The 11,052-nt window shown below is 50.5% G+C and overlaps 1 protein-coding gene across 1 annotated transcript in view; it reads left to right on the top strand.

The window, feature by feature from the left end:
• The first annotated feature begins 345 nt into the window (after positions 1-345).
• The window catches only part of NEXMIF (neurite extension and migration factor), a 60,472-nt gene continuing 49,765 nt past the window's right edge, over positions 346-11,052 (top strand). The window contains 1 exon segment of the mRNA XM_069867769.1: positions 346-480. The gene's annotated coding sequence lies outside the window, so the exon portion shown is untranslated.

Below are 11,052 nucleotides of genomic sequence, written 5' to 3'. Positions count from 1 at the left end.
AGCCCGTGCTCAGGCCCCTTCATGGTGCTCTGCGTGGTCTCACCTCGTGTCACCACTCGCGGTGTCCTGCCCCGCGGCTGCTCTGCCAGGGCTGGTTCTTACTCTGGATTGTTTGGATTGTTCTGGTTCTGTTTTTCTGGTTTTCCTTCCATGTTAGAAATCGCTCTTTCCCCTCCTCTGCCGTATCATTGATGGCTGCATTATCCTTGACAATTGTAATGTTTGTGTGCGCGTAAAACCAGCAGGAAGCGTTTCTGTAGGTGTCACTAATTTAATTTAATTTAATCTGATGCGGATGTATGGAGGGGACTGCGTGGCACTAAAGCGCTTCTCTTTATTTTACAGTCTCCATCGTCATCAAATCCAACCTCTTTCATTCTCCTCTTCCATTCACCTACCCAAAGACCAACTCTGGAAATAGTAACCAAAAGAGAAGCCCACGTCGTACACAAAGCAGGGAAAGATTGAAATAATTGAAGGGTAAGTAATCTTTTTTGCCCTTATTTTGCCTTTAAGAGGAGGCTGAGGGGAGACCTCATCGCTCTCTACAACTACCTGAAAGGAGGTTGTGGAGAGGAGGGAGCTGGACTCTTCTCCCAAGTGACAGGGGACAGGACGAGAGGGAATGGCCTCAAACTCCACCAGGGGAGGTTCAGGCTGAACATTAGGAAAAAATTCTTCCCAGAAAGGGTCATTGGGCAGTGGCAGAGGCTGCCCAGGAAGGTGGTTGAGTCACCTTCCCTGCAGATGTTTAAGGGACAGGTGGACGAGGCGCTGAGGGACGTGGTTTAGTGTTTGATGGGAATGGTTGGACTTGATGATCTGGTGGGTCTTTTCCAACCTGGTGATTCTATGATTATTCTAACTCACAGCTCCATATGTAAAGCCAGAGTAGTTAGTACAAGGCTTATAAAGGAACTGTTAAGTGGATACCGAGCTGCTTTATGTGCAAAGTGGACAAAATGACTGAAATGGTGTTTTGGTGATGCAAAAAAATGACAGCAGCACCTTCTGCAGGTGACAGAGTGCCCGGAAGGACAGCGTGCTGGGAGTTGGGAATGTTAGTCCTGTTCCTCCTCACCCCAGTCTGAGCTGTGCTTGTCCCTTTTTGATGGTGGTTGTTCTGCATGCGTGTGTGGCCGTGGGCTTCTTGTGGTTTTGCCTGCCACCTAAGAGCTTTCCAGTTGTGAAGGAGCTTGGAGATTGGCATCTCCTGCTATTGAAGAGCTCTTTAATCCTTTCCTTCTCTTTTTTGCCCCCTGAGAACATTCCTCAGCTGGGGGAGTGTGCTGTGGTTGATCTCTGAGTGGTGCGGGGTGTTTTGGTTGTTGTTGCTCTCTGCAATCTCCTTGGCTTTGTGTGCTCTGTGAGCTTTTCCTGTAGAGCAACCTGACAGTGTGTGCACCAGGGTTTTCCGAAGGCAAGCGTTGATGGAGGCTGGAGGAGGGACAAACCCAAACGGCAGAGTGAGGAGGGCCTCTCAGTGGAAATGTTTGCCTTAAGGCTTTTCTTTTGCTGCGAGGGTGGCAGTAAGATAGGAGGAGATATAAAATCAGGTTTGGTAAAATTCAGAACCCTGGCTGAAGCATTAGTAATCTCCAAATGTTAGGGAATGTGTTTTCCCACCCTAGTCCCAGATCTGTGCCGGCATATATTGCATTTCCACTCATTTCTTTCCTAGATGGACAGGATATGCATTTGCTTACATTTACGAACTTTGCTTTCAACATCTGGGGTTTCTGGTTTATTGCTGCTTTTTATTTTCTCCCAGCAATGTTTGTTCATGCAAAATTCATATCTGGGAAGGGCATCTGAAATCCCTGCTTCTGAGTCAAAAAAGGAAAGGATGGAAGTGAAAACAGAGATTGTATCATTTAAGAAATATGATTCATGAATTAATCCTCGTCTGCTGCACCATCTGTGGCATGTGGCTCAATACAGAAATCCTGGGTTTAGATCTCTCGGAAAAGCTTTATTTCTCGCTGGCTACCTGAGTTTTCTGCAGCACTCATGGGGAATCAGCTCTTTTTGGGAAGAGAGGGGTCGGTTTTATTCAGAGGTCCAAGCTGTGAGTCATCAAGGGGGATGCAGAGCCCCATTTTTTGGGAGGGTGACAGCAATCTGTGTGATGCTGTGAGCCCACAGGCAACTGCTTTCTGCGCTCAGAGCGTGGCCGGGTCTTGTGCTGCCGTGGTGGGGATGGCACGAGGGGTGGGCAGTGCTGGGCAGGAGTTGCACGCAGTGATCTGGATTGTTCTGCACGGGAGTGAAAAATGAGTGGCTCTAAAAGCGCATGCTTTGGTACATACTGCTCTGGAAAAGAAGGGATCGAGGTAGTCACCATCCTTCGTTTCCTAGTAATGCTTTTATAATTCACTCTTGGATACAGGGAAGGGGGGATTGCCATTCCTTTTCTAACACATTCCTCAGGTTTCTATTTTGTAAGCAATACACCTGGCTTGTTGCTGGAGTCAGACCCAAGATGTGGGAGCCTTTTTCCTCCTTCATGAACAGGATCCCCACGCAGGACAGCGTTTTAGCATGTACATCCATCATCGATCCCTTCCCTGGATCAATCCCTTTCCTGGACTGGGGCATCTTGCTGCCTGGGACTGCCCCATCAGTTTTCTCCTCTGTTTCACGTGGGATGCTGGTAAAAGCTTGGAATTGTTATTCTTTGTTCTGGAGGAGGATCTTGAGGTTCTAGAGGTGGGGAGTGGCCATTGCCACGGCTCTTGGTGGCCTCAGCCTGTGTCACAGTGATGCACCCGCATGGCCACAGCCCCACAGCGTCGCTGATGGACTGTGAGTACAGCTCCGGCGAGCTCTAGGCACCAATAATGCTGATAGATGGAGGTGATCCCGGAACTCAGTACAGGCAGTGAAATATTGCGGGTTTATTGCCTTTCCATTCATTTTGTTTTCACGCCTTTCTGCCTTCCTGACTCATTGATGCTCGGCCGTTGCTTGCAATTTCTATTTGCTGCGGTAACACCCACCGGACAGGGCGGGAGCGTCGCAAAGCACCAGGAGCATCGCAAAGCACCGATGCTGGCAGCTGCTTTGGAGCTTGGTTTTCTTTTCAATTGAGCCTCTGAAGCCAGAATGGGTGAGAGAAAGGAAATCGTTAGCCATACCTTTTGTCAGAAGCACGTGTAAAGTATTAAAATGAAGGAAGAGCAGCAGAAATGCCTCTTGCAGTGTGCACGGCGGGTTGGCATGAGGAGTTTGGGACCAGGCCCAAAGTGTCCCACTCCTTGTCTAAGGCAGGCTGTGTTCCCAGGGCCTCCAGCTGAGCCTGACTGCGGATGGGGTCGGCAACAGGAGATGTTCTGCCTGTACCTAGGTGCCTGGGCCATTTTGGCTCTTGACATGGTCCCTAAGGAATGTTTTCCCTTTACCCTCCGTTATCACAAATCCCTGTCTGGGGAACCTTTGGGCATCCAAGCGCTTCACGACGTGAGAAGTGAACTCCACAACTACCGAGTCCCCAGCGCTGCTGTGAAGGGCTGCGTGTTACAGGAACCGATGGCAGCAGCACTACAGCGAGTGTTTAACCCACACCGGAATTAGGCTGAATTCCATACTTCTGCCTGGAAAATACAGGAATGCAGACCAGAATTGGCACCGAGCTCTCTGTCAATCTCACACATGCAGACATACAGATAAACCTTGGCTTCTGCAGCTTTTGCTCTTGGTCCTTGTAACCTTTACAACATTTTCAATATTCCTCAATTGTTTCAGTCATTTTTTTTTAATTTTTTTTTTTTAAATCTGCATTTCTAAGCTTGTTTGCTGTTCTTGGTCCACTTTGTGTTCTGTTCTAGGAAGCAGGGATTGTTTCTGGGGGTCTGTTCTGCAAAACTCCCCCTCTGCTGGGTGGATGCTCCTTCCTGCACTTGCTGGCGTGAGCCACTGCCTGGGCAATCACATCGCTGCAGTCTCCCTAAGAGGAGGCTTACGGACTTTGCACCTTGGGAATGTGGTAGAACTGTAGAATCACTGAGGCTGCAAAAGGCCTCTAAGCTCATCCAACCCAACACCATTGTGCCTACTAAACCATGTCCCGTAGTGTCACAGTCACAATTTTTTTTGAACCTCTTCAGGAATGGAGACCCTGCCAGGGCTTCACCACTCTGTCAGAAAAGATGTTTTCCCTGATACCCAATCTTAAATCTCACCTGGCACAACTTGAGTCCATTTCCTCTCATCCTGTCGCTTGTTACTTGGGAGAAGAGACCAGCACCCACCTCACTACAACCTCCTTTTAGGTAGTTGTGGAGAGCGATGAAGTCTCCCCTCAGCCTCTTCTTCTCCAGGCTAAATGGCCACTCCCAGAACCCCTGGGCTCCAGATCCTTCCCCAGCTCCGTTCCTTTCTCCAGACGCGTTCCAGCCCCTCAGTGTCTTCCTTGTGGTGAACCCAGGATTCGAGGTGCAGCCTCACCAGTGCTGAGCACAGGGGGACAATCCCTCTCCTGCTCCTGCTGGCCACACCATGGCTGATCCAAGGATGCTGGTGGCCTTCTTGGCCATCTTGGCCACTGCTGGCTCATGTACAGGCGTTGTTGACCAGTATCCCCAGGTTCTTTTCCTCTGGGCAGCTTCCCAGCTGCTCTTCCCAGGTCTGGAGTGTTGCACAGGGTTGTTGTGGCCCAAGGACAGGACTCGGCAGTCGACTTTGTTGAATCTCACACTATTGGCCTGCGCTTGGTTACGCAGCCAGGGTAGCATTTTGCGAAAAAAAAAAAAAGCTTTCAAACACCACAGAAGCTCTGCTGGTAAAAAAACAACAAGCAGTAAAACGAACAATTTCTAACAGAAATGGGAGAAGAAAAGCAGTCCAAGCATGGTGAGAAGCATATTCCATTAGCCATGGCTTTTACTTTTTATTTTAAGATCTGATTAAAATTCAGCAGCTTTTATTTAAAGAAAAAAGTGATGTTGATGCTCAGTATGGGCCCTTATTGCCAACGTGCTTGAGGGGCTGGAGTGGATCCCCCTGGCTTGTCCCTCCGCAGGGTGCCCCCCACCAGTGAGGGTCCCTGTGCGGTACCGGCTGCGGCTGGGAGGGGATGATGCTCAGCGACAGCCAATGATGTGATGGAGAAGGACGTGGGGTGCTGGTTGATGAGAAGCTTGACGTGAGCCGGCAATGTGCACTCACACCCAGAAACCAACCGTGTCCTGGGTTGCAGTGTAAGTGTGGCCAGCAGGGTGAGGGAGGGGATTCTGCCCCTCTGCTCCTCTCTTGTGGGATCTCATTTTGAGTATTGTGTCCAGTTCTGGAATCCTCAACATAAGAAGGAGATGGAGCTGTTGGAACGGGTCCAGAGGAGGCTACAAGGATGATCTGAGGGCTGGAGCACCTCCCATACGAGGACAGGCTGAGAGAGTTGGGGTTGTTGAGTCTGGAGAAGAGAAGAGAGAGCAATGATGGGGCAATCCCAGGAGACCTTCTAGCGGCCTTCCAGTACCTGAAAGGGATACAAGAAAGCTGGGGAGGGTATTTTTACAAGGGCTTGTAGCAATAGGATGAGGGGGAATGTCTTTAAATTGGACAGAGGAAGATTTAGACTAGACATAATGAAGAATTTCTTCACTGTGAGAGTGTGGAGGCCCTGGCCCAGGCTGCCCAGGGAGGCTGTGGCTGCCCCATCCCTGGAGGGGTTCAAGGCCAGGTTGGATGGGGCTGGGAGCCCCTGATCTAGTGGTGTCCCTGCCCATGGCAGGGGATAGAACTGGATGGGCTTTGAGGTCCCTTCCAACCCATAGTATTCTATGATTCTATGATACATGACGGCAGCTGGGTTCTTGTAGGAAGTTGGTGAAGGGATGGGCACCATTGATTCACATCTATTTGTTCAAACCCCAGCGAAACAGCTGTTTGTTTCTCATCAGCAATTATGCCAAGACGGAACTTGGCTCGGGCCTGTACACACTTTTTGGATGGGGAAAAATTAAGCAGTAATAGCTGGAAAAATAATACAGGCTATGAGATAATAGATGCCTAAGGGATAAAATTAAACAGTGCTTTACAATGAAGGATGAAGGTTTGGCAATAAATAGTTCGCATTTGACTTTGTTTTTGTTTGCGGGGGGACTGGCGATGTTCTGGAGAAGTTGTCCTGGGATGTATTCTCCAACCAGACAGAGGAAAATAGTGAAGGCCTTTTTTTGTTTCATTTCTCCTGAGAAGGCTGGTGCTGAGGCCGGGTGCAGCATTGGCTGTGTGGGGACCATGGACTCCGGGGCTTTTCCTGCGCGATGTGGCCAGCACAGGCTGGGATATAAATGCAAACAACAAGGATCACCAAAGCGAGCGGGAGCATGGCTCGTTCTCAATGCCACAGCGAGCCCACAAAGCTCGGGAAGGGCAGGTGGCATGTTTGGCTCGCCAGCAGGGTCCAAGCAGGGTTTATTCACCATCTGCACGTGCCCTGGTGGTGCCTCTTGGCTGGCTTTGCTCTGCTGCAGGAGCCCCTTTCCAGTTACGCAGCGACAGGGGGCTTGTTTCTCCCCTACCAGCCCTCAGCCGTGTGCTTTTCCGTAATTCCATGAGCACCTTGCCACAGGGATAGTTTGGAAATGACGGTTTCTCCATTTCAGGCGCCTCATGCTGCCACCTCCTTGGCCCTGAGCTTGGGGATATGTGGAGTTGGGCCAGGCAAACGCTGTGGGTGCCTCCTGGCGCTACCGGCAGTGTCCCCACGGGCACCGGGCTGGCTCTCCGTGCGAGGTGCTGGGGCTGCCTGGGCACCACTGCGGGCAAGACTCCAATCCTCTTCGCCACATAGGGAATAAGAGCACAATTCAGAGCTGCCAACCCTCGTCCCACCTTCCTGAGGAGGGATCTGGGTGCAGCAGGTCAAGATCTGAGGTCTTTCGTCTAGGCTGGTCCCTGCTATCAGCTTTTAATGTCACAAACCTCAGGAACAGCCTCCCTGCCAGGCGGGAGGGTTCCCTACGTGCCTCTGGGGCTGGGGGAGCGTCCTGAGACGGAAACCCTGCCGTCCCTGGGAGCAGGAGTGCGACTCGGGGTGCTCAGCACCGCGGTAGATGAGGCCGAGCTCTCCGGTGCGCTGAAAATGAAATCATGAAGTCGCTGTTGCATTAAGACTCTGTTTTTATTCATGGATTGTAATGTGATTCATTTGCCCTTTTGCTCTCACGTTGAGAAGGCAGTCATCTCATATGCATTGCTGGCTGCAGGCAGAGCTGTGTTTGTTTTTTTTTTTTCCTTTTAATATTGTGTGTGTGAGAAGGAACAGGCATTTCCATCAAGTGCAGAGCGGTGACTGAGCTGAGCCGGGTCTGTTTTCCCAGCCGGCTCCAAGGCCAGCCCCTGCCGTGCTCTCAGCCCTATTTGTGGGAACCTTTAGTTGAGCTCCTTTCTCCCTCTCTGAGCCTCACGGTGACAATCCTTTACCTGCCCCAGCTCTGCTGTGCTGGGGCAGCACGAGACCGTTGCCAGAGCTTGTTGAGAGCCCCTGCATCATGCACAGGGCCTGGGCTGGTGCTGGGACACGTTGCCAAGCTCTGGAGGTGACAGCGTCCTTTGGTGTCCCCATCAGCCTCTGCAGATGGGGGGTGAAGCTGTTCACTGGGGAACTGCAGGTGGCTCATCACCCACAGCCCCAGGCTTATGTGAGACCTTGCCTGGAGCCCAGCGAGTCCAGCTCTGGAGTCCTCAGCTCAGGAAGGACATGGAGCTGTTGGAGAGAGTCCAGAGGAGGCCATGGAGAAGATCCGAGAGCTGGAGTACAAGGACAGGCTGCCAGTTGGGATTGTTCAGCCTGGAGAAGAGAAGGCTGCAGGGAGACATTGGAGCAGCTTCCAGTACTGAAAGGGGATCCAGAAAAGCTGGGGAGGGGCTCTGGATCAGAGAGTGCGGGGATAGGATGAGGGGAACAGTTTTCAGCTGAAAGAGGGGAGATTGAGATGAGATCTTAGGGAGAAATGTTTTGGTGTGAGGGTAGGGAGGCCCTGGCCCAGGCTGCCCAGAGCAGTGGTGGCTGCCCCATCCCTGGAGGGGTTCAAGGCCAGGTTGGATGGGGCTTGGAGCCCCTGATCCAGTGGGAGGTGTCCCTGCCCATGGCAGAGGGTGGGACTGGATGAGCTTTAAGGTCCTTTCCAACCCAAACTATTCCATGATTCTATGAACTTGCTGAGACATGATGGGATGTAGAGCGGGACTCTGCTCCAGTTGATGAAGTGGTTAAAAACATGTGAGGAAGATTGTGGGTCCTTGCTGCTGTGGTTGCTGTTTGCAGTTAACTGCAGCCAAGAGAAATCATTCCTCCTTGGAGGTGAAAGAAGAAACACACCAAGGCAGGGGAGCACATAGAATACAGAAGAACAGAAAAAATGCAATTTTTTAAACGTTAGCATGGGGAGCATTAATGAAATCCCTAATTCTAAAAGAGTGATAATGGGTGAGCCAATTTGAGTCACTACTTCTTGTGGGACAGAATCGGAGAGGTTCAGCTCCGTGTGTTGGATCTCTGCCTGCAGAACAAGAAATAGGAAATCCCTCTTCAGCCCCTGTGCTCTTTTTAAGCACAAGGCTCTGAACTCTGTCTTGTTGTCAAATTCCAAGCAGGCACAATGTACAGCACAGCAACTGTCTCAAAATCCTCAGGTGACCCTGGATTTCTGATGCTCTGGGGTCGTCATATGTGTAAAAATCAATGAGGCGTATTTTAGAAGCAAAAGGCAGGAGAAGGAGGGTTAACTCCACGTGTTTCTTTTTGCTTTGCCCTTTTATTTCCCACCTCCTACAAACTGTGGGTACCAAATCCATGCAGGAAAGGACCAGCTGACCAGAGCATCAGGGGCTGAAGAGAGGCAGGGAGAAGGATGTTCAGCAGGGCACTTAGGGTGGTGATTTCCCCGTGCTTTGTTGATGGGGAGGGTAAGGAGAATGGGTCAGTTGTGGGTACGGATAGGGAAAAGGGGGTTTCAAAAGAGCTTGGAGCCAGGAGCTGTTTGGAAATGGGAGGGTTTTTTTTGCCTCTAGTGATTTGGGTAGACAAAAGAGGAAGAGGTGACTCCAGAGAGGGGAGGTAATGATGCCGACCTTCTCCGCTCTTTGTTTTCAACCAAGAAATGCACAAATCGCTGCTGATATTGCTGAGTGGTTTCCTGCTGTTCTGTGGTTTGATTCGGAGCTGCAGCCGTTCTGAGCCTGGTTCCTGATTCCTGGTGCAATAGCACAAAAACAGCCAGAAAATCCTCGCCGGCAGAATTGTCATTGTTCCCCACACGATGCCGACAGGAGGACTGCTTCGCCATCTCTTTCACCTCGCGTCGTGCTTTAGATCCTGGGTGTGCTTGGAATAGATTAATGTCTTTTGGAGAGTTCCAGAAAGGTCACAAACAGAATGGAGGCTGAAGCGGCAGGAGAGCAGCCAGCTGGGTGCACGGGGTTTCATTTTACTGCCATAGTAACACCATGAGCCACGCCATGCCCACTGAATGCCAGGTCTTCCGCTCGTTTTGTTAGGAGACAAGCCCTTCAGAAGGTTTTTTAATTCATGAAGCATTTCTACCAGGCAGGAATAGGGTTTTTGGAGGGGACAGCCCTCGTACCCCGAGCTGTAAGGTGGGTGATGTACAAGGCAGCGTGCAAATACCAAATTGTTCGGCAGAGCTGCTGCTGATTTACAAGGCAGTTAATGCTATAGATGTGCCAAGTGCCAGTAGAGTGTTTCTACAGATGGAATAACTGGAAATATTGGAGAGGTTCCAAAGGTTTAATCAAATTCAACCAGGGCTTTTTTTGTTGTGTTTTTCTTTTTTTTTTTTTTTAACTGCAGAATTCTCTAAGGGATGCAAGTTGGAATAGTAGCTTATTCTGTTGTTTTTAGTACCAAGAGATTTTCCTAGATGAACATGAAGCACGTACTTTCAAGTGAACACGTAGGTAGGTACACAAATCGGGGCGACAGCAGCCACGCTGTGAAAGCCTGTGCTGGTCAGCTTTACAAGGAGAATTGGCTTTAGGTACCCTGGCAAGAGGTCCTTGGGAGTGGACTGATGGCTTTTCAGCCATGCAGCACAAAGGGAGTGAGGGGAAGGGTTTGTGAAAGTGGCAGCCACAGGGTTGTTGGTTCTGCTCCATGGTTCTGCTGGACCTGGGCAAGTTTTGTTGGGATTCTGGGCAGGAGCATCCTCTTTGTGGCTCGCTGTGCAGTGCTGGGGCACGCATATGTTTCTGCACAGATGCACACCTTCCTCGAGTCTTGTTGACAGCCTTTCCGAGGCTTCTTGTTTAGCCAAACCATATGTGCTTGGGCATGGAGATAGTGAGATGTGGAAAGAGCATCGCATTATCCTTAGGCTGCAAACACCAGCAGGAGCAATGCAGAGCAAATTCTGTCTGCAAGGGGATCCAGGTCTCTGGAGCTTGTATCACAGGACACGTGCAATGATTGAATGCCATAGGTTTGCTCCTTTGTCAAACCCAGGTTTCAGAAAGCCCTTTCCCTTTGTTCTATCCCAAAATTAGCTCTCCTTGTCTATTCCTTAAGTATTCATCCAAAGCGTGGATGAAGGCCACCAGGGAGAGGGGACATTGTGGTGTATCTCCTGGTACAGCTTTGCTGCTGAAGAAGTGATACGGGACCAAACTGCGGAAAGGGTTGGAAATTATTCCGTGGGTTTTCCTGGGTCATTAGTACAGAAAAGGAGGCACCTGTCCCCATTGCTGGCAACAGGGTTTTGGTCTGGGATGAGGTGGCAGGGCCATCAACCCCTGAAAAATGCAGCCTGGAGGGACGGCTGTACCAGGAGCGATGCTGTGGCAGCACTGAGGCTTTTATCTTGCTGGGCAGGAGTGTGATGTTTCTTCAACAACATTTTTTTTTTCAGATGGCTTGATTGGGTCCTTTAATTGTCATTTATTTTTTTTTGTAAGGGAAGAAGAGTTTCCTGCCTTTCCTGCTGCATTGGGTATTGATCCCCTCTGCTCTCTGCCGCTCTGGAATTGGGGACTGTCTCCCTTCCCGGCGCTGCCGTGCTCTCTGCCTACTTTCTGCGCAGACCCCCGTGT

The sequence above is a fragment of the Phaenicophaeus curvirostris genome, chromosome 13 (genome assembly GCF_032191515.1).
Source record: "Phaenicophaeus curvirostris isolate KB17595 chromosome 13, BPBGC_Pcur_1.0, whole genome shotgun sequence".
Lineage (NCBI taxonomy): Eukaryota > Metazoa > Chordata > Aves > Cuculiformes > Cuculidae > Phaenicophaeus > Phaenicophaeus curvirostris.
Note: the sequence above shows the minus strand (reverse complement) of the source record. Positions and strands in the feature narration are given on the sequence as shown.